The sequence below is a fragment of the Neomonachus schauinslandi genome, chromosome 14 (assembly GCF_002201575.2).
Source record: "Neomonachus schauinslandi chromosome 14, ASM220157v2, whole genome shotgun sequence".
In the NCBI taxonomy this organism is placed as follows: Eukaryota; Metazoa; Chordata; class Mammalia; order Carnivora; family Phocidae; genus Neomonachus; species Neomonachus schauinslandi.
Genome location: NC_058416.1, coordinates 80,329,766 through 80,335,435, shown reverse-complemented (window position 1 = coordinate 80,335,435; position 5,670 = coordinate 80,329,766).

Sequence of the window (5,670 nt, the reverse complement as noted above, 5' to 3'; positions counted from 1 at the left end):
AGGCTCAGAGATTAGAGCCCACCAACCCAAGGTCATGTGGCTTGGCTAAAAACAGAAGCCCGGTGTGCCTGCTCCCAAAGCCTCTGCTCTGTCCATTCTTACAGAGACCTAGTGGTTAAGAACATGGGCTCTGGACTCACCTAGACCAGGGTTCAAGGCCCAGCTCTGTGCCCTTGGGCAAGTTATTCACTCCCCCTGAGCCACATTTTCCCCATCTGAAAAACAGACATAATAGTAATTGTCTTCCCTTCCAGGGTTGTTGTTAGAATTAAATGTTAGTGTGTATGTCATACTTAAGAGTGTCCAGAACATAGTAAGTGCCTGATAAATATAGCTAGCATCACCCTCATCATCACCACTATGATTACTGCTGGTGTTATTGATAGTTCTTGTCCACCAATATGATTTCCAGACTTGTTACTCCCCAGAAGATAACAGGAGAACAATTCACACAAGACGTGATGAGCTAATCACCTCAAGCTATTCATAGGGTTTATTCTTACCGAGCCAGGAGGACGGCGGACCCCAGAGTTGTTTAACTGGGTCAAAGTTACACCTGACCCCTCCTTTCCTGCACCCCCTCCCCCCCAAGCTCTGGCACACAGGGTCCAGTGCCTCTGAAGGCCATCCCTGCTGCGAGGCTTTGATAGGGAAAGTGTGAAGAACAAAGGCCATTGTTCACAGAGGCGGCTGGTGCCTCTCAGGCCCCAGGCCAGCTTCCCAGGGTTGAGGTCTGGCTCCTAAGACACAAAGACGAAAGTCATTAGGACTAGGGACAAACAATGACAGAATCACTTCTATTTACCTGAACCAGAGGGGGCTGCCAAGTGGGGAAACAATGGAGTTGGGACTGGGACACATTCTCTAGCTGCTGCCCTCCCCTTATTGAGTTTCTTTCAAAATAATGGGATAGTGTGTGGTCCAGGAGCCTCAGGAGGCTTCAGATCCTATTTCTGGAAAGACAGCAGAGGACAGTGCTTACAAGAATGGGCTGCAGCACCCAACTAGAAGATGGGCATAATATTCTCACCACCCTCTGCTACAACGTATGTAATTGTGACCTAGTTAAGGGCTCCCTGCAGGATATCAGTTATGGCCTTCCTCCTCCTCCACTCCCTTCTCCTCCTCCCCCATCTCCTCCTCCCTGTAGCTTGAGCCAGTTCCCTGCCCCTCACTGATGCTGAGCCTTGGTTTCTGCATCTGTCAAATGGGAATCAGCCACCAGTTCAGAAATCAGGTAAAGACCAAATGAACAGAGAACCATTTGGAAACGGTGACGCTGTGCCAATTGGGAAGCAAGGTCTCATTAAGAGTCTAGTCCTGGCTCACCTCTAGGTGACAGCCCATGTGACCTTGGCCATGCCTTTCCTTCCCAGGCTAGCGACCCCAAGTACGCAACAGGAGTAGCCACAGCATCATCCTCACAGGGTGAGTGCCCTGAGAATTCAGGGAGTTAACGACACGGGCAAAGCGTTGACCATGATGCTTGCTACACACCAAGTGCCTAATGCTAGTATTTCACTATTAAAAGACTGTAGTTTTCAAGAAGGGCAGGAGCAGATACGGACAAGTAATTAATGGAAATAACCATGCTGCCCAGCCAGAATGGCTACACCTCATGGGCGTACCCACTTTATGGAAGGAAAAACTGAGATCTGGGAGACAAAAATAGGGGGTGGGGTGAGAGATGCACCTTCTAATGATCTGCAGTATCTGATGAGTTCAGGTCATGTTTACCGGGGTCCTTACCAGGCAGGAAAAGTGACAGTGGCAGGAAACTGAGAATGACGCACTTCTGCCAGCATCCTTACTCCCTCCCCCTCCCCCTCCCCCAGCAACGTGCTGATGTGGGACAAGCAGATAGATACTCCCTAGTCCAGACAGAGAAACCATCTCAGACTGGCTTAAGTCAGCCCCTCTCCATCTCTCAGCCCTACTCGTCTTGGCTTCACTCGTAAGCAGGCCCATCCTTCGAGGTGGCAAGATGCCCACTGGCAGTTCCTGACAGGTGTTTTGCCAGTTGGGCAACTCCAATGAAGAAGAGAGTCCTCCTACCCAGAGGAGGAGGGCTCCCAAGGATACTGGGTTCCCACTGGATGGCCTTGGGTCACATAACCATCCCTGAGCCTATCACTGGAGCCCTATCACAGGGGACGGAATATACTGATTGGTCAAATCCAGACTAGGCACTAGGTCCACCCCCTTTGAATATCAAAGATGGCAAGTGGGGGGTGGGGGGTATCCCCAGGGAAAATCAGGGTGTTGGGTGTGCATAAACAGCAGATGTCACTTCACAACCACACACCCCTGACATAGCTGTCACCCGGGGCAGTCTCCTCTGCCTGGCCACTGCTTAGCATCTACCTGAAGTCTCCCCGTATGTGCTCAGTAAGGTTCAGAGGAGGGAGGAACACCACACAGACACACTGAGTTCCCGACCTGGTTGATTCCCTGAAACTTCTGGACCTCAGTTCCTTCCTCTGCTACGTGAGGCAGAAACGTCTGCCCTCGGGACATCAGTGAGCCAAATGATGCCACGTACACTCTTTCCCTGCATTTGAGGGATCCCTCTGTCTTGGGGCAAGAATCCCGACTTAAGAAAAGTTATTGCTGGGGCACCTGGGTGGCGTCCAACTCTTGGTTTCTGCTCAGGTCATGATCTCAGGGTCATGGGATCCAGCCCCGCTGCGGGGCTCCAGGCTCAGCAGGGGAGGCTGCTTCTCCTTCTGCCCCTCCCCACCACATCCTCACCCTCTCTCTCTCTCAAATAAATAAATAAATCTTTTTAAAAAAGAAATGTTATTGCTTATTAATACACATACAGTATGTGTAGGGACTCATGAGCCTTATTCACTCAACTCACATACGGGCACCACGAGAGATAGACACTCTTAATTTTTTTTACAGGAGAGGAACCTGGGGTTCAGAGATGTTTAATAACTTGGCTGCTGTGCATGGACCCAGCCACATGCACAGTGTGTGGCCCGAATGGGGCATCGGCTCCAGTTTTCTGAAGACTGTGACCATACCATGTGCATTTTCTTTTTATACAGCTAACAGTTAAATGCCTACTGTATTCCAGACACAGAGGTGAATAAAGCCTTGTTCCGAATCTCTAAGAGCTCACCCTCTAAGACAGTGGCTCTCACCTGGGGGACCCTGGGCAGGATCTGAAGGTATTTTTGTCACGACTGGGGGTGCTATAGGCATCTGGGAGGGTAGAGACCAAAATGTTATGGCGCATGACACCCACTGTCCTCTCCGCGAAGAACTACCAAACCCAAAATGTCCAGAGTGATGTGATGAGGTGAAGAAACCCTAATTCAGGGAAGGAAAAGTACAAAATTCATGCAGTGATCCAGCTGCTTGCCTCGTCCGGGTATTTTTTTTTTAATAGATCTAGATTGTAATGGACAAATGGGAATCAGAACAGAAGCCTGGTGAAGAGAAATACTGACGCTATAGGAAGAGCATACTTAGCCCTCCCATGGACGACGGCTTTTGAGTGACACCTAGGAAAGCCAGTCATGCACCCCGAGCCTCAGTTTCCCCAATCTGTAAAGTGGACGTGTCCTTTCCTGTATATGTTGAGGAGGAACAAGAAGCCATATAGACAGCAGTGAGGAAGATGACAAGCCAGTTTTGAACCAGCAGACTGGGGGCCGTTACGTGGTTCCCCGGATGTGTTCTGCTTGCCAATGTAATATATTCTTTGTATACACTTATAATTGAAATAAAATATACAAACAGTAAACATATTTAACCATTAAAACAATTCTGACAAAGTGAACATAGCCCTGTAACCCCCATTAAGATGGCAGTGTAGACCACAGCCAAGGGCCCCAACACCTCGCTCATCCCCACCCTCCTGATCGTCATCCCTTCCCAAAGCTGGCCCCTATCCAGACTTCTTCTCCATAGTTCATTTTGTACCTTTGAACGTTCAGTAAATGGAATCATAGGGCTTTACTCTTGTGTGGTCCCTCTCTATTATGCGTGTGTGATTCATCCAAGTAGTCGTGTGGGGCAGCATTTCGTGTTCGTGGCTATATAGTATTCCACAGTACGTAAAAATATATATATTGCTGCTAATTTCTCCATTGTGCTGGGGGCAGGGATTTAAGTCATTTCAAGTCATTTGCTGCTGAGAACATCCTATATCCTAGGGCAAGGCTGGTGCCTGTCCTAGGGCATGCGGGTCATGGGCTCTCAGTTCCTTTCCAAAGTCCATCATCCTTTCTACTTCATTGTATTCAATTCTGCCCCAAGCCTGCAGGGTTAACTCCTGCCTGAAAGTTTCCAGCCTGTGGGTCTGTCCTACAGATTGCAGACCTGCTAGCCCCCACAACTGTGTGAGCCAACACCTTAAAATAAATCACACACACACATACACACACACACACACACACACACACACACTGGTTTTGTTTCTCCAGAAAACCCAGGCTGACACAGATAGCAAAGCCTCTAATTGAACTCGACGCCTCACGCTGCGAACAGGGGAATGCACCCAGGCATCGCTGAAGCCTGCCTGACAGTGACACTTGATAAGAAAAAGAACAAGGTGACACGCAAAGACTGAGAAGTGCAATAAAGAGAAATTAAAAAAAAAAAAAAGCCAAATGACACGTCGTTTTTCAAGACCACATGCTTCCAAGAATAGCGGGAAATATGGAAGGAGCACTTCCTGTGTGCTGCACATGCATGCCCACTCTTCAGATGAGGGAAACTGAGGCTCAGCAGGAGGGAGAAGGCTCCCCAAATATAGCAGCTATCCAACAAAAGTTGGGTCTGTTTGGCATCAAGTAAGCATCTGTAAGCATCAAGGCCACAACTGTGCATCAAGACTTGGGCCCCTAACCAACATGCTTTGCTTCTACTTCTTGAGGGAGCAGTTTGGACCGAAGGCTAATGTTCCCCTTTGAATTAGTTAGTCCTCGGTGTAAAAGGAACAGACTCAGAGCGCCACCCCCCTGCCCCCCGCCCTCCTTGTATGTGCAAAGCCATAGCGCTCAGTGGAGAAACTGGACAGCGGATTTACTTCTCACGCCAGTCTAACCTCAAACCTCTAGTACGCTGCACGGCCCACACTCTGGCCGCTGGGCTCAGGTTGCGAACTTTAACGTGCAAGAACCGAAACCCAGTTATCCCAGGCCTCTGCCACCAGCCTCTGGGCAAGGCAGGAAGTCAGCAGCTTTGTAGCAAGCACTCGGACCCCTGCTCTGTATTTCCAGCCACTCATCCCTCCCCCGGGGTTGTTTGGGATGCCATCTCTGGACTCATCTCTTCAGTCTTCCCCTTCCGGGCAAGGGTAAGCCCAGTCACATCACTTCCCTGCTCACAGTCCTTCAGTGGCTCCCTGTTGCCTTCGGAACGAACTTCGCAGTTTGGTCTAAAAGACCCTTTGTGATCTGACCCTTTTCTTATTCCTGGCTTGTTACTCCCATTGCTTCTTGAACTTTCTTCCCCCAGAGTCCTGAATGATCTGCAGTGGCCACAAACTGTGCATCTTCCAAGCTTCCATGCTATTGCACTGCTGTTCCCTCTGCCTGGAACGCCCTTCCCTCATCCTACCTACTTGGCAACTCCTCTTCACCCTTCAAAACCCAGCTTCAGCATCATCTTCTCCTCCGTCTCTGAAACCGGACTCCTGTCTGGAGTCACTCCTGA